This window comes from Agelaius tricolor, unplaced genomic scaffold (genome assembly GCF_023055355.1).
Source record: "Agelaius tricolor isolate 1412-34295 unplaced genomic scaffold, bAgeTri1.0.p SCAF_10, whole genome shotgun sequence".
NCBI lineage: Eukaryota > Metazoa > Chordata > Aves > Passeriformes > Icteridae > Agelaius > Agelaius tricolor.
In genome coordinates, this window is record NW_027269270.1 from 15324875 (window position 1) to 15350412 (window position 25538).

Genomic DNA, 25538 nt, shown 5'->3' on the forward strand with positions numbered 1-25538 from the left:
AGGAGAACGCAACCGTGGGAGCAGTTTGTGCTTTGGGGAGCCCACGTGCAGCCAGTGCAGGACGGCAGGGCTGGCCAGCAGCGTTTGTGCCACGCAGCTCCGCGGTTTGCTCGCTGCCGGCCACGTTGGGCCAGTTCATGTCTGAAAAAGAGCAGGCAGAGATCACTGAGGTGCATACACAGAGAGAAAGACTGTGCCCTTTCCCCTCCTCCCCCAAGGTGTAAGTATTTGGAGGTGAATTGCAGGTAGCAGAAGAAAGCCAGTCCCAATAGGAACAGATGGAGGAGACTCAGATGAGGAAAGGGTGTCAAGCTGAGGGAACTGGGGAATAAACAGAAGAGACAGAAGGGATAAAACAAAGAGAAGAAGGAAATATGAGAGGTGATGGAGCCAAGGTATGGAGATGTGTCATACAGGAAGACATTTACCAAAAGCTTAGAGAGATGAGAAACATAAGGTAATTTCTAAAAAGAAGGGAGCAAGTGCATGAAAAGAAGTCATAGGAGAGGGCAAGAGGAAACCTGGAAAAAGAGACTGAAAAAGTAAGTGAATTCCTGCAATTTGTTATAACTATTGCTCTGCAATGCCATTTCTGACAGAAGAACATTTCCATCCCAGTAAAAATTTGAAATTTTTATAGGGATTTTAAAATGAGTATTTCTAATAAGTCACATATGGAAATGTTAGTATTTTAATTTTTGTTAGTATTAAATGTTAGTAATAAATGTTAGTATTAATTTTTATTTTAGAAAACAGTCTTGATTTCAAAATTTTCATTCACAGTTTCTTGACTTTCTCTCTTTTTGCTACTTCCTCCCTTTTTCTTTTCTCTCATTCTACCTCAAATCTGCACCATTTTCAAAAAATAATTACATTCTTCTGTCAGAAGGAATATTGAGTCTGAAAATGTCAGAAATGAAGAAAAACATGAGTGCACTTGACAAGAAGGAAGAAACTGCTTTTGCAAAAGGTCACAGAAAAGAATAAAAAATACAGAGTAAAACATATGCAATAGTATTTTCTGATGAAAAAATTTAAGTGACCTATCCAGAAAAGCTTTATTGGGAAACACAAACATTTTCTAGTTTGTGTTTCTCATATTTCTGAGTGAAAAAGAAAATATTGAAAGGATATGTTAAAACACAAGCAACCTTTGGGTCCCTTTCTGACCCTGAAGCAAGTGTCAGGCTATCACTGCAGAGGGAGATGTTTTCTCTCCAGCTGTGGCCTGTGGTTGATAACCAGACCTTTTACATTTCAGCTTTAAGTGCTAAAGATGCCATAAAAGAAACAGAATTAATGTTTTTTCACCATTGTACGTGCTCACCCCCTTTTGTGCTTTCACTATTTCAGGGGTCATTGTTTACATTCACATTTGAGGTAAAATCCACTAGACATGATCACTGGAAAAAGAAATTCACAGAAGATGAATTGAGAAAATGAGGTGCCTGTGGTGAAATTCTGGGTAAAAGCACAAAATTAACTGTCATCCAAGCCAAAGAAGGTGAGTAACTCCAAGTCAGTACCACCATCACTCTGATTGAAGTAGTGAAAGAACATTGAAAGAGCCTGTTCTAGGTGAGAACAAGCCTAAAGAGGAGGAAAATGGTTAGAAGATGAGAGGATGGAAAGCTTTTAGTGAATCAAAAGCACCTGTTAATAATAAATAAATAAATAAATAAAAGTCAAGAAGAAGAATCCTTCTTCCTTTTCTTGAATGTTTTGGTCAGATAAAACCAAGTTGTTTGACAGTATCTTGTGAGAGGGAAGGCAATAATGTTAAAATACGGCAAAAAGTCAGTAATATTTCATGGTTAGAATATTTTTACAGTGAAAGCTGAGACCAGGGGTGATTGCTTTCAATATTATTAAAACCTGAAAGTTTGACTAGAGCAGAAAACTAAAAATAAAGCTTTCTAGGATTCTTTGTTTTATAATATCATCTGAAAACTTCCAGAGGGAAGGTTCTGTAAGTTAATATGCAATCATATTTAGAAGCAGCTGATGTTTTAGAAAGCTTGTAGTTTAAAAACACAAGTGAAAAAATAGGAGGAAGAGCAGAAAAGGAAGCTAGTATACTTTCCAGCAAAAGTTTATTCTGGGAATTATTAAGAAAATATTATTCTAAACTCAGCTTGACAATATCTGAGGCTATCTGGAGACACTGGGAAAACCTCACTGGAAAACTAATCAATGTGTCTTGCATAAAACCTGGTTTTGTAAAGTGCCTGGACTACATTATCTTTTAGGTTGCTTCTAGCAGAACATTTTTTGACTGGGGGAAAAAAAGAGTGCTGGTCTTCTGACTCCAGGCTACCCAATATTTTTCTCACTGACTTTTTAGGGGAAATAACATGAAACTTTGTTTCATTGAAACTTTGGCTGTCATTGCAGTTGCACTGTGAACAGCTTCTCCCCTGCTGGTATGCAGCTATTTTCTGAAACAGTCCAATTAATTTAAATATGCAAATAATTTCTACCAGAAGCAAGAACAGATTCATAATATGGGCCTTGGTTTTGGGGTTGGGGTGAGGGAGGGGTGGGGATTCTGCCCTAAATGTGATTTTTTCTTTCACCTAAGAATTTAATTTAGAAGTGTCTTATGAGGCAGAATTTACTTAATTCTGTAGAGTGCTCTGAGATCCAAAGTCAGAAGTGCTAAAACCTTTGCAAGGTTTTCTTCCCCACTAATTAACATCCCAGTGATCAGATGGGATTTTGTAGAGTAGGCTGGCAGTTCTATGTAATGATCTTATATTGTAGATGAGAATATTTGTCACTTCTGGTGATATTTGCATTGTTTACTCAAGGTAAAGTAGAGAGAGAGAATCCTTCTTTCTACTGGCATAGAATTGCAAGGGATTAGCAAGGCAGATTTGAGAGAGAAATGGTGGCAATTTTTTCATTGACAGAACTTGTCAACAGTTAAGGGTGAGAAAGGAAAATAAGTGGGAATGATGAAAGCTTTTTTCCTTTTTTTCCATTTTAAAATTGACAAATAGCTTCGCTAGGCAGAAACACAGCAGAATGAATTGTAATAAACACAGTGTTTTGGTAAATTATCTTTGTTAGTGAGGAAAAATCAATGTATAGATTTATTTTTTTTATGTGCAGAATCTAGTTGTAGAATGCCTCATAAAAATCATCCTTTTAATCCTTGTATAAGAGCAAGGTAGAGAAACTCCACTTCCAATCACAGTGTTTCAGTCTCTTTTTGTTTCTGGAGAGTAAGTTTGAAGGGCAGAATGGTAAAATCATGTTCTTACTGATTTTGAAGGGTACTTAAGAGTAGCTCCATTTGCTTCAAGTTGGGGTAAAAAGAAAAGGTGTGTGTTTGTGTAAGTGAATTTAGCTCCTGACTTTCTGCAGTAGCTCACCAGAATAGAGACACTAATGGCAAAAGGCTCTGGAGACCTGAGCAAGGCACCTTTCTGCAGGGCAAAGGAAGAGGTTAGATGTTTTTGGAAACTTTAATTAAACTTTGTGTAAGTGATGCCAGAAGGCTACCTGAATTGAATGCTATTCTCTGTATCTTTTATTATGCTTTCCAAAGATACTGGAAAAATATTTTAATTATCTTAATTTTAATCTCTAATTTCCAACATACCTCCAATATTGTTTCCAAAGTAACAGGCTCAAGCACACTCCTAGCATACTTCTGAAAGTTGTAGGAATAATATGGCAAAATTATTCCTACAAATAATAACAAATTTGACACTTGGGATGAAGTAGAGAGGATTGAACACAATCACGTGACTCTGTATTATTACTGGGCAGTAATAAAAATCCACTTCTGTGAAGTGGGCAGATACATGGTACTATTTCTACCTTACTAGTGTCACTGCACTGAATCAGATTGAGTTATACAAGTGTAAAGGCAGCATAAAGGAGAAAAATCAATCTAGAGTATTCTGAAAGCACATGAAATCGCATTTATGCTACTGTGCTGCTGAAAGCAACTCAAACACTTTTTGCATAGTGCTTGTGTAAACATTTTGAGTCTGTGTGAGAATGCCCTTCCCTGGATTTTAGCACGGAGCAAAAATTCACAGGCTTTTTTTTTTCTCTCCTCCTCTGGAGACTCAAGGAAAAAAAAAACAAACCTTGGCTTGATTTGAGGTGGCTCTGTTTTCACCCACCAGATTTATTTTGCCAATTAGAATCACGGTGAGAGCCACTATGAGATGGTGCTGAAGAGAGTGTTCAGTGAAAAATGCTTCACCTATTTGTTTCAATTCTCCCAGCAGGTGTTTAGTTGTAAAACAGTAATTTAACATATAGAGTAACCTAGAATCTCTGCCAGATGCTTATTCACCTATGCTGTTGGCTTAAATGAAAATACAGATGACTGGACCAAACGATGTTTATAATGTCATTAGTCATGGGAATAAATGGGATTCTTCATGGTTCGTTTTCCTTTAAAAATAGAAGGAAATAAAATTCAGATGAGTTAACATTGGAGGCATAGAATTTCCTGTATGTTTCTAGAAGTAATTTCTTATAAATTTTTTTATGCTTTTGAGTAACATGTGGTCTTTAAGATCCTGATTAATTTAAAAAAAAAAAAAGTAAGCATAGCCTGTTTCATGTGGTTTTAAGCATAACCCCATGCTCTACAATTTTTTCAAAATACTTCCTCAAGTTTTCCAGCCTGCTTTAAGCCATTTTTCAAACATTTTTTTTATCTCTGCTCTGCAGTTGGACTTTTTTTTCAGATTAATTCCTTGATTTGCAAGATGTCTTAGTGTCAGGTTCCCACTTGAAGCAGGTAGTGCAGAATTTATGGCAGTAGCACTCAGGATAGAGCACACCTGACTAACAGCCAATGTCTGATGCACTTCCCTGTGTTGTGCTGGGATGAACAGAGGCAGCGAGAACCAAACCTTCACAGCCTCAGCAGCTTCAGCTCAGGTACCAAGGAAAAGTTACTTGGCAACAGTTCACAAATGGGGGAAAGGCTTTTGCAAAGTAAAATGAGAAGCATGTGTGCCTTAAGGAGTGTGCTTCTTTGTCTTTCAGCAATTCTTTCTTCATTTCTCATCTGCTTCAAATATATTTTTTATATTCGGGTTTTGCTGTCTGACAAATTCTGTTCAATAACTGGTAGAAAGTGCAGATCTGCAGCAAATGTCTCAGGTTTTTACACTTATGGCTGTGTAAGGTTTTCCCTATTTTCCCTCTCCCTGATTCTACTTCATATTTTGGCATTCAAATGCCTCATCTTTTTGATATACAATATATTTCCATGGTGCATTTGTGTGTTTGTGCACTTTGTGGAATTTCAGTTCAGCTGTGCTACAATATGCATGCTGTGTATATTGTAGAGTGAGAATCTATTGTTCTGCCTTTGTCATTTGATCTTGATTTCATTCCTTTCCAAGATAGTGTAACTTCCATGTTTTGACCTTCCACCCCCTTTCAACATTTCTCCAGAGAACTGATCAATACCTGCTGCTTTCCCTTTATTCAGATGATGGATAGTTTTGGATAACTCTGTAATCTTTTCTCTCCTGTTCGCCATCAGATTCTCCAAGCACTGACCTTCATACAGGAATTCTTCAATGGCATTCAGGAGCCGTGCCTCTTTCCAAATATTAAAGAAAGCTCAGTGAGCTTTTCTTGTTATTTATTTAGATTTCCTGAAATAGAGGAAGCAAAACATAATAGAAGTGAAACATTTGAGTTCTGACCTCTTGTAGGATTCCATAAAGCTTCACCAGCTGAGTGTCATTTGATCCCCTTCTCTGTTTCTGTAATCTGCACTTGACCCAGTTCTAAGTGTGATCCAGCACTTTCCAACGGGTTCCTTTCACGTGACTGAGAGTTAAAGTGTTTACACTACAGTGCCTAAGGGACAAAATAAGGTATTTACTGCTCAAAGAATATAAGTGTGGTGTTGAAGCTGCTCTCTGGTTCTTTGAAGTGACTCACACAGGGCTAGAGATAAGAAAAATTTTCAGAGGAACTTTTCATAATCCTGCAGAAAGCCTCCCCCTTTTAAGTCTGAAGATTCAAGAAGAAAAGCAGATCTGTTCTTGCCACATAGTAAGGCAGAATCATGACTAAAATGGAGGGTAGAATACACCTACTTGTGCTTAAAGTTAGGGCCAACAGAGTGCTATTTTGAACTGAAGGAAGGAGAAATAATGAGCAATTCCTATTTTGTGAGGAAGTGGGCACTGACCAGATGATTGTAAATCTGAATGCAATGGTATCCAGCTTCCAGCAGAGAGGCAGCTGGAATTGCCTAGGCACAAGGTGGTAACCAGGAGGAACTGGCAAACCTGAAAAAAGATTTTAAATGAGCACCAAACCTCCCCAATAACTTTGAGATCACTCTCTATAACATGATTTTGAATTGCCTTTTACAATGTCTTGTGGGTTTGTTTGGCTTTTTTCATTTCAGATCTATGTAACATGCATTAATTTTTAGATCTGTCCCTTTCTGTTGCTTCTCCTTATTCTGAGGTTTATGTATATTTGTATCCAGCTGTGTACATGCTTGGGTGCATCATGGATTGGTCTGTATAGCAGAGTCATGAAGTATTTATGACTAGATCTTAGTCTCAGATGGATAAAATTGCACCAATATCTCATGATGAACACAAAACAGACCGATAACATGTCATAAATATGACTGAATTTTGACTTCAAATAATTGAACTGACAATACACAATAGTACCAGACTCAGTAAGACCTGCAGAAATTATCTTGATTTTAAAAGGGCTTTGCCAGCATAACTTCTTAACTGTCATATTAGAAAGCAGCAAAAAACAACCAAAATGAAAATTTCTGGTGGAGCACGTGTGCGAATTTTTAGCACATTGTCCCTTCCTACTTTTCTTTCAATGTTCCCTTTTAAAAGTGTGGGTTCCTCTGTTCTCTGGTAGCATTTAGGAAGGACTTACTTTGAAGGACCTCTTGAGAAGGCAGTAACTGATTTTATATAAAGCCACATAGGTAGTTACATATGCACATACATACTTTTACACCTGTGATTTCCCATGTGTTTTATTAAATTTTCAGGCTGAAGGAAATGTTTTGTGGAGCAAAACACAATACTGATATTTCAGCTTCTTAAACTGAATTTTTAAAACACAACTTGATTTAATTTTTGTTATAAATAGAAATCCTAACAGTTTCATTCCTAAATTGCATTGAGTAAGAAAATGTGGTTTTCTTTCAGATAAAATTATGTGAAATCAAGATAATCTTCTGAAAGATCTACTGCATATTGGTGGGGAAGAAACTCACAGCACAGCCAAAAGAATCTCCTGATTGTGTGAGTTTTAAAGTAGAAAAAATTTCCAGTCCTGGTGAACTGCACAACCATTGACTGAACCCTGTGGTGTCTCAAAGCCTCACGTGCTGTCTTGAGAATGTAGAGTTACATGATTCACTTCTTTCACATGTCAATATGATTTCTCATTCTCCAGTATTGTGTTATTTTGAACAACAATATTATTTTGTGTTATTTCTGACTATCTCTTAGTAAATGCTTCAACCAAAAGCTACACAGTTTTCTACTATGAATAGTTGCATAGAATGCTACTAAATATAATGCAGATCAGCAATAAAAAACAATTTGTTAAATATATTCCTAGGTTAAGAGGACTTCTCTTAGATTTGTTCAATTTTTTTTTTTTTTTTTGCTTAGTCCTTCTGAAAGGTGCCAGCCTAAGAATAGAGAGTAAGGCCAAAATTACACATTATGCACAGTGTAGGAATGAAGTGATCCAATGCTGCTGTTTGAACACACCTAATGTGTGAAGTCTTACACCTTTATTGGACTTTGTGATACTCAGATTTCTGATGGTTGTCATCTAGGTTCCTAAAACCTTAATTCTTAAAATCTAGGTATTGCTTGGAAAATTTGGCATTTTCTCATTTTCTCTTCTTGTTTGTTCTTCCTTTTTGTTTTTCTAGCTTGTTTTTTCCAATGTAATAACTTCTCTCCTTCCATGGCTAGAGAAAAGCTTCAAAACATACTCTGAATCAGTTTAAAAAAAAAAAATCTATCTTCATTACTGTAAAACCCATTGAGTTTTTCAGTGGAACATAGAACTTACATAGTTATTGGCAGAATTTTCTGTCTCTTCTTCTGTAAGAACTAATTTATTCCAATGCCTGTACCAGCCTCCCTTCTCAGATGGCCCTGAGTCTGCATGAGCTCAGGGAGCAGCAGAGAAAGGAGCATTCTGGAAGGCATGGCATGACAAGGGGAAAAAGATGTTTGGGGCCTCTGGCTGCTGCAGCAGAACATTCTTCTGCCTGATCTCATGAGATCTCTGCCTTCTGCACCAAAATGAGCACCAGATTTAACTGATCTGGAGAGTGTAGTTGGCTGAGATGTCATGAGATCAAATTCTTGCTTCCAGTGCACCAGGAATGGTTGTTTGAACTCAGAGGGCAAGGCTGTGTTGCCAATATGAAGACTGACTAAATTTGACTGACCAACATTCAGGCAGGCATGGATTGAATTTACCAGGGAGAAGAGGATGCAAATTCTGGTGCAAAAAGTCTTCATATTTTATATCTGTTTAAAAATAAATATACATGCATTGATGTACATTAATGAAAAAGGTGCCGGGGGTTTGGGATTTTTTTTTCCTCTGACTTTGTAGTATAAATTTTATGTTCACTGGAAAATTACAAGCTGTTTTTAAGTGATGGCTTCATGTCAGTGCTAAGGGCTGCAGCTATGATTGACAGAGATATGAAATGCCCATTAAAGATGGCTATTTTACTAGCACTATGAGATTCCTGGGTACAGTGGATTTAGCCATGAAAAAAAAAAAGGAGGCATTTTAGCAGAAACATGCACTTTTTTCTAGATTCAGTTTATCAATACCAGTCAAAGTATCATTGTCTTTATCTGTCTAGGTGATTACTTTCAAGATGGAAAATGGGCATTTCCACATAGCTTGAAAGCTTTGATCCTTGAAAACCATCTTTATTCTCTGTCAAGGATGACTGGAGTAGATTACACTGGAGTATTAAAAATACTAAACCACAAAAACCTTGAACCATTGCCACAACTAAGCTACCATTACAATGGTAATTTTTAAAAAAATCTAGAATATGCGGTAATGTGAGCTTTCTTTTTTAAATAAACTACCACTTTATCACTATAAGATAACTTAATTAATCCTTGCAATCTACATTTATTAGTAACATTAATGTAAAAAAAGAGCAATTATATTTAAATGACAGAGCCAAATATTGTGTCAGTGGTATGAAGGAAAATGGCAATATTGCTTATTTCTTGAATAATGACTATTTCATGAAAGCTACTTTTCCAGGTTATGAAACCCAGCAGGGCCTTTCTGATAACAAGCTACAACTTTCAAGGAAATTACATAATGCAATACCAAGTCTCTGTATTTCACACGGTTCTGTACACATTATGTGTGATTTTTTTTTCCCTGCTCAGAAAAGTTCTTTGAGTTAGATCCTACTTCTCTGCATACTAATGTAAATCGTAAAAAAAACCCCAAGGAAATTAACAGTTAAGCCATTCAGCTATTCACCTACACTCCACTCACTTAGTTACCTCCATTCTGTTACTTCCCACACACACATCTCCATCCTCCACTTGAACAACCCACAATTATCTCCATAATAAACCACTGTGTTTATAATAATGGAGCTGGGAGCATCATCTATCAGTTTAAGGCAAACTTACCATTGTATGGCCATGTTTTCAGTTATTCATATGAATGAATTTCAGATACCTAATAGAATTTCAGGTACTTATAACCTTTATCAGAATGATTTTTTCCTGTGTGCGTACTTCAGTCTAAAATTTTGGGAAAACTGCAGCCAAAAAAGCCATTTACAACAGAAATGCTGAGGCAAGGTGAGTGAAGATTTGTTCAAGATAATATACACTGCTGACTTTTTTTAGCATGTAAGAATCCTAATTATTTGGGCAAGAGTCTGCATTGATAAAGAAAACAAATTTTTATGAAATCTGTGGAATTCTACAAACTCTATATAGGTTGGAACCATTAGCTGTGTATAATTGGATCAGACTTTGCAACTCTGTGTGAAATGAGAAAGGTTCACTGAAGTTGTAGGTGATGCACCAGGACTTTTCATTTTCTTTCAGGAGCTTTCAGCTGATGTGAGCTTTGCAATGCCTGCATCTGGCCTTAGAAACCAATAATCTATGCTTTCCCTATTGTCCTCTCTCTTGCTCATTATTTTTTGGAGTTTTTAGGACCCACAAAGTTCAAGTGATCAGCCACAGCTCCTCCACTGAGTGGAAACTGCATTTCCCTGTAGAACAGTGACACCAGTGAGGGGGCTCCTGTTGTGCTGCTGAGTGTTGCCCTGACATGTGAACAGTCAGGCTCTTGCTGTCGTTTCTGAAGGCAAAGGGAAGATCTGAGGGGGGATTTAAAAAGGCAGAACATGAAGGCTTTGCAGATACTGATAGACAATTCCTTCCCCACAAGTGAGGGGCAACAGAGGAAAGAGCATGACTGGGCTTGTTTTGAAAGCATTGCAGTCAGAGGAAGGTACCTTGGCTCATAGACTAATTGGAAGCGAGCGCTGACCTTTGATATTGAACATGAGAGGGTCAGTGGTGAGCAGAGAGGCCACAAAGGGCTTTGGAAGTCAAGACAAGTCATTTGTGTCTAATTCAAGAAGGCTACAGAGAGCCAGTTCTAGGGAGTGGCAAGGGAAGGAGATTTGTGTTGAGCTTTAGAGAGAAAGGGCTGAGACTGGAGGCGGGAGCGGGAGTTGGGAGAGCAAGGGAAGTGACTGGACAATCTGAGATCAGCAATAGCAATGAAAGGGGGAGGGAGGACGGGACGTTTGAACCTTCCTATGAATGAAAGCTTGACAGAAATGGCAGCAGTTTCTGAATTATTATAATATATTCCAAAGACATGCCAATTCAGGAGTTCACAATGCAGCTGTTGTTTCTGAGGGAATGAGAAATTATTTTACAATTTATGCAAAGGACGATTAAAAAGGTGGCAGACGAAGAAAAAAATGTCTGCATAAAAAGGAAAGTTAATTGCTTCATAAAATGACTCACTGAGTGGTTCGAAATCTTCTCATGCATAAACAGCAAAGTTTTACTGTTTGGGTTTTGTTATTTGGTTCCTTCATCTACCAAAAGAGTAATTTTCGCAGGCCAGTATCTCTAGAAATAGTGGTAGTTACATAATTTGATGTTATGAAACAAAGCTGATACGTCTTAGCTTAAGCTTCCTGGGATTGGAAAGTTATAGGAACTGAAAAAACTGGTTTCATTTCTGTTTGCTGAATTTACCCATGGAAATTTGTTCAAAGTGCTCCTTCTGTGCCTAACCTTCACCTTTCCTCTGGGACTATCAAGGACTTTACTTCAGCTGAGCACGAATCTCTTGTCACCAAAAAAAAAAAATTTCAGGGTTATAGCCCTTGTAAATTACCAAGATAAAGTAATAAGTGTAATTGGAAGTGGACTTCTGGTGAGCTTAAATGCCGTTCTAATAAATGGCCACTATAATAATTGGAAGTTCTTAGTGACGTTTTCTGTCATTTGATTCTATTTCTCATATGACCACACAGGAAGAAACTCTGAAAATGCTTGTTGATACCTTCAAATCATGCCTGTGACTGGCAGTGTTCTGTACAATCCTGTGATCCCATACTTTGTGTCTCATACTGTTCTACAATAGGTTTGTTTAGATGATGTTCAAAAGTCCAGTGAAACATGGGCTCTATTCTGATGAGTGATATTCAGATGTGGAGCCAAAATGATGCTGGCTTTGTGGTAGCTGTCTAATTGTTCATTTGAGCATGGAGACTGATTTCAAACCAATGTTCTGCAGAGAACCCATCACCAACAGAATTTGCAGGGATGCTTTTTATGCATGTAGGAGGCTAGTAACAAATCACAGACCTGTTCTTTTATTTCAAAAGCAGCAGCTGGATTTTGTAGTTAGGCCAGTGTCTATAAATCTCTCACCTACTCCAAAGAGGAGAGCAGTTTTCCTAACAAATTGTAGATATCAGTTCTTTGACAGGCATTTTGTGAGAGCTGTCTGCTCACTCTCCTTTATTTTGGGCTCTTAGCTGGTTTTCATGGTGTTGAAAGATGTTTCTGGTCATACCTTAATTTTTTACAAAAGAATACATTTTTCATGTCCCAATAAAAAAAAAAAGCTCCCTCTCAAGAATCCTCCTTCTTTAAAAAGGTTGTAATGAATCAGAAGGTGGGTTACTGGGTTTAATTGATGATGGTAGAACCGTTTAGTACACAATGTCCTTCTCTCTAGTAACTTATGAATTGACATTATAAAATAAGATGTCCCCAAAGGTGTCTATATCCCAGTTTGCAAGGAGAACATACTCTGCTATATAAAGTGAAGGGATCTCGTATTAAAGGACTAATGCTTGGAAAATCTGAGAGCTCTTTAATGTTATTTACTCAGTGTTGGCTTGAAGCCAGTGACAGAAACCCTTTAAATACAGCAGTGAAGAATTGGGCCCTGAGAGACACTGTAATAACAAATTACCTCTCTCTTTCCTCCTCAGTTATCTCCACTTGTGAGATGGGAATAGCCTGTTTGTCAGGGCACAGTTGTGAGATGTAATTCATTAATGCCTGTGAAATGCTTTGAGATCACTGGATGGAAGTCTCTGTTTGAGTGTCAGGTATTATTAGCTCTCAAATGAAATCTATTTTATATTGCTGCATCAGAAGCTACTAGGACACTCTTGTTCCATACAAATAATGAGCAGTACATGAGTGACATTTTGTTTGGCTTAATAGGCCCACAGGGCAGAAGGAAAGGTGTGTGCTAGCACAGGGACATTAGGCAGCGCTGGTAACACACTGAGCAAAGTCACTCATTCCAGATATATTTTGATTTGGGAATTCAAAGAACCAGGAAAGAAAGAAAGTGCATTAGAAAAAAAGAGAAAGACAAGAAGACATTGGTTGAGGCAGGAGGTAGGAGAGTGAGGTGGGAGGGAAGGAGGAAGGCAGGTAGAGCAGAAGAGATAATCTGAAAAAAAAAAAAAAAAGATGAATAGGAAAATCAGAAAAATTTGTAAAAAGTGACTTTTCAATTCAAATGAAAAGGCAGTTGGATGTTTATTGCAAAAAACCACAACTTAGAAAAACAAGGCTGTAATGCCATCTTGGGGTTTCTGGTGACATCTCAATCCAGCAGAGCTCTGCTCATTTGGTTTGTGAATGTCAACAGAAACCCCTTGATGCTATTGAGGCTCACAGTTGCCTCTTATTGATTCTGTATTATTTCAACAGTGGAAAAATAACACCTTTATTTTCACAGCCAAAGTATCTCACACTGTGATAGAAATGCACATGAGCTTATTGAATCTCATCTCTGTTCATTTCTATCTAGCTTCCAACACCTAGGTAGTGTTATCACTGTGGGTTAGAGAGATATGTGTTCTTTTATGGCTATCAAGTGAAAGACTATTTATCAAATATACTGTAGTCCAAGTCTTTATTAGGCTAAAGGATATAAAATGTCTAGCCATCTTCTGCTGTTTATTATTTTAAACTCACCTTGTCATTACAAATATTACCCCAAACAAGCCTCTTATTGATTCTTCTGATGTGTTGTATACATCTTTCTCATTTTTCACAGACAGGATAATAAAACTGGAATAAAACCTATTTTGTGAACTGAGTAAGAATATGCACCGGTTAGTAATGAGTTTGTATAAAATGTGTTGGAGTTTTGAGCCCAGCTCTGTAGTATGTGAAAAGTCTTCCAATTTTGCTGAAAGAGAAGTAATTCAAAGGTGGCATCCCTGAGCAAGCAGTACGTTGTCTCTTGATTTCCAAAGAGTTCAGGTGAATGGGTGTGTTGTGGGGCTGGGCTGGAGATCCTTTTCCCCCCAGTGCTGTGCTTTGTGTCCGCAGAGGTGCCGGTAACACACAGCTGTTGTGGCTGCTGCTGAGCAGCGCTCCCACAGCACCAAAGCCGCCCCTCCAGCGCTCCCCCTCAGCCAGGCAGCTGGGTGTGGGCAAGATCCTGGGAGGGGCTTTAGCCAGGACAGCTGACCCAAACTGACCAAAGGGATATTCCACAGTGTGTGATGTCTGCTCAGCTGTAACAGCTAAGGAGGGAGTTAGGGTGGGCATGAGGTGAGCATTTGTTATTATGAGGTTTGTCTTCCAGGACAATTGCTGTGTGTACTGAAACCCTTCTTCCTGGGAAATGGATGGACATTGCCTGCTGATGAGAAGTAGAGAAGAAACCTTTTGTTTTAATTTGCTTCCATATGTGCTTTGCTTTTGTTTTACTAAACTTCCTTTATCCTGACCTATAAGTTCTCTTCCATCTTATTTTGTCCCTGCCTGTCATGCTGAGGAGAGGAGAGATAGAGCAGCTTGGTGGGTGCCTGGCATTCAGCCAGGGTCAACCCACCACAATAGGAAACAAATCCATTGTAAAACATACAGCCTGAACTATACTATCCTGGGCATGAGTCAAACAAATTCCAGTAATTAATTGGAATTGAATAAATTTACTGTCTGTGTTGCCAGTGGAAAAGACTAACAGTTAAGTTCTAGAAAACTGAAATGTTATTCTGCATATAATGCTTCTAAAAGAGACATTCTTATCATTGAGAAATAGTCACAACTTTTAAGGAGAAGTTTCTTCTTTAGAAATGGCAAAATCCTCAAGACTTCTATAAGGTAAATTGATATTCCAGTAATTGAAGTGAAATTTTTTTATGCCTCAGAAAATAATTTTATCCGTTCATATACACCTAAACCTCCTGCAAAAATTATCTGCCTAACTAGCCTAAACTAAAATCCCTTTAGTGCTGAGAATTGTACAACCTTTTTATCCAGGTTAGACATGTGCTTTTCTGTCCTTACAGCTAGGAAAACTTTTCCCAATTTTTTTTCATGGCTTCAGACTGAAATGGTTTTCTCTTGTTCTGCTTGTTGAAGACATGTAGGAAACTGATCACCAGTCTCACTATAACATCTTCCTACATAAATGAAAATGTCATCATATTCTTTTCCAAACATTATTACCAATCTTTCCCCGTTGGTTATGTTTTCTAAATTGCTCTAATTTTTTGTTGCTCTTCTGTTGTCAATGTAACTTGTGAATAGTGATGCCAAAAACCAGCCATCAGTTCTCTTGCTGAGACCTTCTACATACTGGATAGATGACCTCTGTTACACTACTCAGATCCTGCTGCTAAGACATCCTAGAATGGTGCTTTATGTTTTCCCCAGGTTCATCTCAGTGTTGGCCATGCTGCATTTGGCCTTCTCCACCCTGCAGTGCTGCTGTCCGCTAGCTATTCTTTTTTTTGCTTGTATATTTGATACTTGCTACCTAAGCACAGAATATATTTTTCATATTAAACACAAAAAACTGCTTCAACTGAGTGAGAATTTTGAATACAGAGGCACTACATGTTCTGGCTGAGGATATGAATCTGGTTCAGTGAATTGCCTTGAGACCCTCTTAGTGCAATAGAGGGTCTCTTAGAGAGTAGAGTGAGTATTATCAGTCTTAAATAAGAAGTGTATATTGCTTCACATTTGGGTGGAAAAAACCAACAAACCAACAACTTGATTTCAGAATTTTAAAATTACGCTTAATTTTATTTTTCTTTTTTTTTTTTTTTCCTTAGCAATGAGCACTTTATTCTGTCTATAATTACCAAAACTTTATTGAAAACATCAAGAGTTACATGAAGATACACTTGACCTGGAGTGAAGTATCAGGAGTTTTTAAACATTTAACTTATAGTGTATATTAGTATGAAACTAAGTTGAGCAGAACCCATTAATGTCACAGTGGTCGGTTACCAATGGAAATAAATAATTCATGATGAAGGGAATTAGTCTAATTAGCAGGCAGTTTGAGTCCTTTGATAAAACCCAGCTCTAATTCCGTGAAGGGCAGGAAGTGCTGTCATCAGTCAGCCCTGAAAAGATTAGCATCTATTATGAATGAGGTTAGACACCCTAGTGAAGTCATGTGTGTCCTGGAGACAAACTTAATATGTTCCAGAATGGGACACAGTTTGTCTCACCAACACATCATGATTCCTACTGGGCTATTGTATGTAATAACAAGCAAAGATCAGTGCTCCTTCCTATCATTCTCCCCTTGTCCATCATTCTGACAACTGTGCAAATACATTTTCCATGCAAAGCAGGGAATGTGCCCTGAATACTTGTAAAATTGCATGAGATGTCAAAGAAAATGTATTACCTTTTCTCAGCAACCTAAAACCAAACAAGCCAAAATACCACTGCAGAAAGAGGTATAAAAACACATCTGATGAATATCTGGCGTGTAGAGGAAGGTGTATCAGTTTGGAAGTACATTGATTCCATTTGAAAACATTATTGCCATCTGTCACAAGATGTGTCAATAAAGCTATAGATGTAGGTCTGTGTGATAGACAGGTTTTAAAATAACTGGTGATGCTATAAGGTTATAGTATTGGATGGAGAGTAATATTCTGCAAAATTGCCTTAAATTCTGGAAGTAGAGGCTCAAAAAAAAAAAAAGAGAAGCTTCTCTGTGTTATGTATTTCATTTAGAAATGTTAACTGCTTCATTTGAGGAGACTAGCTGTGAGCTGTGCAAGCTTCACATTTTTGTGCTACATGCTGACGCAACATCAGCTGTGTTTCCATTTTTGCTTATGAGCCTTTTGAAATTATATGTTTCCGTTTTGCAATTTGATGCAATAATGAAGAAACTCCACATTTGTATGTTATTGTATTGCCTGTTTTTATTGTAGGAAATTAATTGCTTCTTTTATTTATGTTATTAAGGGGGGGAGAAAACAATTTTGCAGTATTTTATCATTTGCTGTAATAATTATCCTACTAGTAATACAACGGAGGACTTAGAAACAGTATATTATGTTCAAATGTCTGAACAGTACTTAATATGTTGATACTTGTGACTGGGGAATGTTGGTCTCCAAGTTATATTGAAAAAGGTAACAATAAGTGATTAATAATACCCCTGACAAGCTTAAGATTATCTATAATATAGAAATGAAGAGGAAAGGAGTAAGTGTAGTCAACACAAGAAATTATTTTCAGAGAAGCAGAACAGCTTAGCAACTCTGCTGTCCAAATACTAATTGACGATGAAGCACTGATATTGCAGGGAGTGCCAGAATCAAGTGTTACACTAACGTCAAGTACATTCCTAGATGACATTAAAAAATAGTGATCTTCTCTGTAGGGTTTTCTGCTCTGAGTTCCTTGAAGAAGGAAGGTACAAAAGCTATTCAATCTTTATTTGTTTATTTTTGTCTTGAATTCGGTGGCTAATAAGGATTTATTGGCATGAGCATTTTTGGGTTTTGATTCTTTGATCTCTTTGTGCATCTTAAAAATTACCTATAGTGTGGGTGTGCCCTGGGCTGACAAATGGGTTCATTCAGCTTACTGAAATGGATTTATTTATACTTTATGTATGAAAAGGTGCATACAGTAACCACCATTTTATCCCTGTGTTGGTAGGGACATGGTGCTTGGAAGCAGAAAATTTTTATGTTCTAGAAAACTTGCAGTATTAGGTACCAGTTTGGGAAAGTAGCCACTTTCATGTGCCCTGAAGTCACAGAAGACAATTGGAATAAACAGGCAGAAGATTGTAAGAAAAAAAAATTATTTTGTCAAGTCTCTTGAGGTCATTAACTGGCTGCCTAGCTTTGGCTATTGTAACAGAATACAGGAGTTTATTGTATAATTCATGGGTATATGTTGTCTTCCACGGGATTCACAGATTAGCTGGTGCACTTTTTTCAGGTTCAAAATGCGGTTGAGTGTAAACATAAGAATATATTTGAACATTATTTTTTCCATAGATGCCAATAAACATCCTCTCAGGTCTTACTTTGGTAGTATCCACTAGAGCAATGAATTTATTCTTCCAAAAACTCTCCTGTCTCTTTGTGTCTTGTCTAAGGAAAGCTGAAGTGACCCAATGTAGACACTTTGCCTTTCCTGTCTGTGTGATATTCTTTTCAGCAACTGTTGTTTTTCACATATCGTTCCCTTCAGAATTTGTAGGGTAGAGCACAAGGACTGGGGGAGGGTCAGTGACCAAAGGCTGCTTCCATCCAGCTGTGCTCTGTAGCTCCGTGTCAGGCTTCCACCGGGCAATGTGTGGCCTGCGATCAGTGGGCCTGAGTCACAGCATGGCAGAATGGTTTGGGTTGGAAGAGATCTTTAAAGATCATCTAATGCACTTCCCCTGCAACAAGCAGGAATGTCTTCAACTAGATCAGGTCACCATGAGCCCTTGAGTCTACTTTACTTCTGCTAAATCCATCCCTTTTGGTAAATAAATCACAAGTAGTTACCCAGCTCAGTATATACCAGCTCAGTTACGCAGTATGTACCCACTGAAGAAAGATTCATACTCCAAGTGCTACCAGACAATAAATTCTTAATCTGCTCATTTTCCTTGAAGGATGTATTTAGACAGTACCTTATTCTTATTTTCTGATTACTCTGCTTTCAGTACCAGGCAAGTGACCCTGGAAAATGGCCAGTGTTATCAGCACAGCATTTCTGATTCTTACAGTGTACTTATTTTGCTATATTCCTGTGGCAATATCCATGTTCTTATCTGGGACATATGGATTCACTGTGTCAGTAAGGAAAACTTGGGAGGTCACAGTAGTTCCCACATTGTGGGACAAAGAGGGCACATGCCTCAGACAGTCATGGATCTGCTCTTTCACATTTTACTGAAAAGATGAATTCTGCAAGACTTAGATATTTTAAAAACCAGAAAGCTGGTGAAAGAAGATTTCTTTACTGAGGCACCCATTATCTCAGCAGCTGTCTCACCTGTCCCCTCATCAAGACATCTTTATGGGATATCATCCATTAATCAATTCCTCTCCTTCCTGCTATTTTGTTACCGGTGTTTACGTGTCATCCTGTCTCTATTGTCCTTATTGTTCTTACACCTTCCCACAACAGCAATACAGCAAGATACTGCAGCAAAGGACACATCAGCCACGTTCACAACTAAACCCAGGACATGCTGAATCCTTTTCAAGGTTTACAAAAGTGTGTGTAACAGCCCTGTGTATTCTCATTACTGATCACATTTTTAATCTGTTCTTGCTGCATGTTTTATTCAGGGGCCCTTGTCACACATATCAGTGTGAACCATCTCTTTTTTAAATAAAGGACTGTTTAGATCTTGTAAACATTAACAAGGAGCTAAAATTGTTCTGATGAATGTAACATATTGGTGAAATGTTCATTCTCAGGTATGTCTTTGATTCATGATTCTTATAATATGCTATGCTATCTAAACAAACAGCTGTCCATTCTCCCCATCTCAGATCACCTTATGTTCTCAATTACCTCCTAAGAACATTAGATATTTGCTGCTTCTACTGAACCAGAAACATGAGCAGAAAAATGTATGGCACTCAGATTCCCAATTCACCATGAAGTTAAATTCTGGGGGATTTATTCTGCTAGTAAGGTACATTCAGGTGCAGCAACTCTCACTCAAAAAATCTTTTTCTGTATTTAGATCTACTAGATGATTTTTGTAAGTATTTTCCAACTAAAATGTTGTATGCTAGAGCAATGAAGTATAGCAGGGAAAGTAAAGAAGACACAGATTGAAGTAATACCATATTACACAATGGTTTTAGTATGTTCATCAAAATCATACCCACCAAAGTTTACTTTGAGTTAGAGAAACTGAACAGAAAGGGATTTCAGGAAAGTTGCAGGAATTTTCATCAGGAAAGTATTCAATTCTCAGGGCATTACTGAGCATATAGCAGCATGACAGTCAGGAGAAGGAAGGGACTATGGAGGTTAATATTGCAGCAACACCAATAAGACTGCAATGTGAAATCAGTAGCATACACTGAAGGAGCTATCCTGAGCCACATTACAAAGAAGCCGGACCTTGAGATAGGTAGAAAAATGGTTAGGCAGCTGAGTCTTTGGAAAATTACTGGAAATAATACTTGTGCATTACAGGCAAGTGAACTTTTCACTGCCTTAGTTCTAACTGGTTGTGCTTCATATCATATCCTGTCTGTCATCCATGGGTTTGCAGGTGAAAAATGCAGTTCATACTCCAACTCTCTGTGTGAACCCAATCCAGAGGGAACATTTTGGGACCATTTCCTGTGTTTTGGGTAAAATAGAAGCCCTGGTTAAATGAAGAGAAATGTAGCCACCATTTCTGACCCAAGAGGAGGAAACAGGTTTGTCTTCAGTTAACAGCCCAAGACATTCCTATGTCAAGTTTGCAGTCCTGACCAATGGGAGATTCTTGCTCATCCATCAAAGTGAAGTCTGATGTAAGTAGCCACAGTCAATTCAACTCTGATGAAAAGGCTTGACTTAAATAATCTTTTATATTAATTTGCAGATGACTGTCTCACTTTCTTCTCTTTTTTTTTCTTTCTCTTTTTTCATTTTTTTCAGCTCCAGCTCTTTCCCTGACAATGCCTGAGGCGTTACTTTCTGCTGCTGCTTTTCTGCAGACTCACAACATCACCTGGAGCCCACTGAGAGTGCCACCAAATGAAGGAGCAGCAAGAACCCACTGGTGAGATGCTCTCAGTTACCACTCTCAAATATGAGAGTCTTGTCTGGGATTTCCATCAAGAAATGAAAAGAATAGGAACTGGTGCTTACAGTTGAACTCTAATCCTGCATGACTCCCTTATATGCACAGCCTCTCTTATGCAGAGCACATTGCAGTGTTTTGACAGAACTCTGTTTGTTGAGATTGTCTCCAAAGTGAGCAGCAATGTGACCTTCTCCTATAGCACAAATTATATGAATGAAAAATGTGTTTTACCAATGCACCAAAAATTTGAAGCTAGCAACCCTTCTCTGAGCCGTGTACTGTAACTTCTGTTCCATAATTAAACCAGAACCCTTCTCCTGGACAGGAGAATTCAGCTTTGCCTTTCTTTGAGTAATACACCTTCAGACCAGTGTCTTGTTTTGATGTATTGCAATGATAGACTGAAGAGTTCATGTAATATATCATGACAGTCAGCATTGCTGGACTCTAAGGATTGAGAGACTGAGCCAGCTGTTCTTCTGATGTGCTCTTGTAATGCATCACCAGCTGATGGAAACTGGTAATGTATTACTTCAAAATGACAGCACCCAGAAAAGGAAGCGTCCAGAGGTGCAGATTCTGTATTATAATGAGGCGTTCAAAGTATGAAACAGGGCTGCAAACTCCTGGAACAAGATGTTGGTAATAAATCAGCTTTCCATAGTATTCCATTAGGTATGTGGCTACACAGCTGCTGTTGTCTGATTTCCAGTGCCTCTCTGTGGTGCTGGTTTTGTGCAGACCAAAGACAACCCTAGCAGCAGTTTTACCTTCTATCTTCCTACACCTAACAGTTCACAGTCCAAGCAACCTAGAATAGGGGATAGGGCAGAATTATATTGGCTCAAATATTTGGGATTTCTCCCCATCTTGGGGTACTGTCAGACCCACTCAGATGCTACTCTTTTAGTGAACTAAGCTCATCCATGATAATGGCACAGATGGGAATGGCCCCTTTGCCCTTTTTTTGGGGAGTATTGCATCCAAATAGGACAGAATGGGCTGGCCCAGAGCACTGCAGTTGTGATTGACTTTTCCTGCAGATTGACTGAAGACAAGAAAGGCTCTTTTGGCCATCTCTTCATCCCTTCTTTATCTTTTGGCTGCCACACATACAGAGTCAGGCCAAACAGTAATTGATCCCTAATTATCAACATCAATTAAAAAGAAAATTATTGGAACAGATAGCAATTCTGAACATTAGCCTGCAAAACTTTATCTCAATGATGAAGCAGATTGTGTATATGTAAAAGTATTTCCTCTGAATTTATTTTTAAACCCAGGCCAACCATGGGTAAACAAAGATTCCTTGATTAAAAAAAAAAAAAAAGAAAAACAGAAAAACAATGATTTTCTCTGCTTGATTCTTCAGCCTACCATGTTTCATTCCCAAAATAATATACGTGATTGGCCATCAACATTGGATTATTACAGAAACATTTTGCTCAGTCTTGACTGCTTTTTATTATTATTATTTTTAAAGTATTTTTGTTTTACCTCTAAATATTCTGGCTAACGTGCATGGGGTAAAAGTTTGTATATCAGGAGTCATGTTTGCAAGGGACTGCTGGAGAATGTCAGGTGTATGTTCCCTCTCTGACAGCATTTTGTCACATTTAAGTAATGATTATTAATATCTCCTTGGATGAGACTTTATGGAAATTGTAGTTCTGAACATGCAATCAGCTCATTTATGGCCTAACAAGTGTTTCCCTGAGCAGCAGTTGACTGGCATTTGGTCATTTTTTTAAAATACACCTTATCTGCTGCTATTAGACACTAGGATGGCACTTTCTCTTATAGTTTTTGGCACACAACAAGCATCTCTACTCTCTGTGAGGAAAAATCACAAAACTTGTATTTAGCTCTCCTCATAAACTTGGACAATATGACAGGTTTCTAATCCAAATAATTGTTTAAGATTATTACAATGATAATTATTGTAGTGATAATAACACATTATTTCAGCTGACAATACATTAGTTCCATGGGGAGATAAACTGCAAGGCCAATGGATTTATCTTGATAACAAAATGGATTACTATTAACTATGATGGTAATTTTTCCATCCATGCACAAAGAAATCTCCCATTGAGTTCATTGTCTTTTGACTGAATGCTGGTAAGAATTTTGTCTTCATATATGTAACAAGGCTGGATTCTGCACTAGTGTAATATTGTTACTGTTATCCTGTATTGTCTATACAAGCTCCAAAAGCCTATAGCTTTACTTGGCACTTCAGGCCCAGGATTTCTGTCTTTCAAAATGACTCTTGAAAATTATGAAATGCAACACAAATGAGGAATTAGAGCAACTGTGAATTTATCAGGATTTTGCAAGGCAGATTTAGAGATGAGAAAACAAACATTAACCTAACTATATTTTCCTGTACATAGCAGCATGGAAGAGGTGGCTTTACCTCCATATCTTCCCCATAAAGCCATAACTTTTGCTCTGCTGGTGATACAAGCTTTGAACATTACAGTTCCAGCTCCTTATTAGGATTTTGGACTGTAGCAACTAATATCTTTTGTCCCTGGTTTTCTTTATTCTCATTCTGAAAAGTATACAAGGACACTTGATCTAGAGAATGATTTTCCCAGTGATTATGTTTCTGCAGGAAGGCAAACATACAGAACTGTATTGTCAGAAAATCTACAGACCAAGAGTCTTTAAAGAGATTTGGATCAGAATCTGAGTTATTTACCAAATCTATTATAATTCATAGTTTAAAATCCATTCTTGTTTTGTTTAGTTCATCTGGTTCATTCTTCTCCAATATCTTTATCATTGTGCTATATTGGCTTTCTTATTTTGTCTTTACTTAAAAAAAAAATGAATCCAGGTCAAATATATTACAAAATTCTTTGGAAATTTTGATAATTGTTATGGACATTTATTTGCTAAAATATACATTTTACACCGTAAGGCTGACATTAATATGCAAATCAGTGGACTATAAAATTCATTTTCATGCCTCCAGGGCAGTATTTTTATAAATACAGAAACATAATCATGCATCCTCCAGAGAACTAAAAATAATTATACAAATTTACAACAAAGCCCAAGGCAGTGTCTCCTTTTAACTGTCTGGTTTTAATATAATTTAAATCTTGTTAAAACTTAATTACCAATTCTCTTCCATAATTTAGGTGGAAGAGCTGAGGTCTAAGCTTGCTGTTTGAGAGAGAGAACTTCATCTGAGAAACAAAGACACCAAGGCACAGATTGACAAAACAAGATAGTACACAGAAAAGCTTGGTAAAAGAAAAGTCATCACAGGTAACAGTGAAGAACAGAACTTACTCTGTCTATCTACATTGTCACAGCTTAACTCAGGTCCACAATTAAGTTCTATGCAGCCACTCACTCATCCCCTTCCCTCCCCTCCTGCCTCCCCGGTAAAATCTGTGGGTTGAGATAAGAATAGTTTAACAATTTAAATAGTTTAAAAATATAATAATAAAAGAGAAAAAGACAGAGGAAAAACCCCCAGGAATGCAAGTGATGCCCAATACACTGGCTCCCCACCTGCCCAGACCCAGCCCATCTCCAGCAGTGATCAGGCCCTCACATCCCTCTCCCCATGTTTATGCACTGTCCATGACATTGTGTGCCATGGAATATCCCTTTGGCCAGTCAGGTCTCCTCCCTGGCCATGCTCCCCCAGCTCCTTGTGCAGCTCCTCTCTGGCAGAGCAGAGACACCAAAAAGTCCTTGACTTAGGGGAAGCATTACTTAGCAACCAAAACATCAGTGTGTTGTCAACAAGAATTCTACAGTAAATCCAAAACACACTCCTGTACCAGCTGTTAATAAGAAAATTAATTTTGCCCCAGCCAAACCCAGGGCAAACATCTGCATAAAATGGAACTGAGCTGATGTCTTGTGTGACAGAAATATAAATAGACCAGAGTATATATAAACCTACATAATAATATTTACATCCACGCATACATACTCATATATAGGTGGTGATTTATTCATTAATGCTGGTATAGCTCAAGCTGTATCCACCTGGGAGGGGAGTTGCAGGACCAGTGCTTTCATCCTCTTTGTTCCATGGCTGTTTTCTGGGAGATGATGGCTGCTCAGAACAGGTGTAATAGTGAGTAACTCCAAATTCAAAGCCAGCCTGGCTACAGGCTTCAGGTGATATTTGGAGTGGGCACATTTTATCAGGAATTTCTGCTATATGAATACCTGTGGATATATTTTTATTTTCTAAGGCTGAACTTTGGAACAAGATAATCTGCTCTCTTCCTCCATGACTGATAGAAGCGATCGCAACAGCAACTCTACCCCTGTTTCAGAGGTATGAGGTCAGGGACAGGGCCTCAGCTTTGTACCCCAAATAAAGCTCCTGGTAAGCAATTTTAAAGTAACATTGTATGGAAAAAATCTGTTTCTTTGGTCTGATTTACAGAAGATTCTATACCCTCAAAGTCTACTCTCTTTACATTAAAGGTAAAGCAGAGAACAGAGCATACAGCTTCTTTGCACTGTGGTGCTGTGTCCCCTCACACCCTTCTCCCAGTTCTGCCTTTGCTGCAAGAAAAAGACAAGGAATCTTGAAAATGGTATATTCTTGATTTCCTCCCTCAGTGATAAATATCCCATCAACACGGAGACTGCTGCCTCAGGTCTATTCTTTGTGCCGTGTTTGCCAGCCACTGTTTAGTAACAAGTGTCACTGTCTGCTCCCCTGCTTTGAACTGGAACACATTCCTGTGGCCCTCACATCCAACTGAAAGCAGCTTTGTATTGATTTAATTCACCCTTTTTAGTATGACCATAGTCACAATGAGGGATGTGCATCCAAACTTCCAGCTATTGCACAATTGCCACTGGGCAGAAATTCAAGTGATTTGGCACAGGATCCTGTTGGGAATCAATTCCCATTGGTTCACTCTGTCCAGTGCATGCCTTGCCTG

At 38.0% G+C, this 25538-nt stretch overlaps 2 long non-coding RNA genes across 2 annotated transcripts; both read left to right on the plus strand.

Moving 5' to 3' along the window:
- Positions 1-1357: 1357 nt before the first annotated feature.
- LOC139593672 (uncharacterized) lies at positions 1358-9081 on the plus strand. Its single transcript, XR_011680369.1, has 3 exons — positions 1358-1504; positions 7188-7283; positions 8885-9081. It is a non-coding gene; the product is annotated as an uncharacterized lncRNA (long non-coding RNA).
- An 11308-nt stretch (positions 9082-20389) lies between these two features.
- LOC139593671 (uncharacterized) lies at positions 20390-24935 on the plus strand. The gene is made up of 3 exons (XR_011680368.1): positions 20390-20580; positions 23757-23886; positions 24834-24935. It is a non-coding gene; the product is annotated as an uncharacterized lncRNA (long non-coding RNA).
- Positions 24936-25538: the final 603 nt, after the last annotated feature.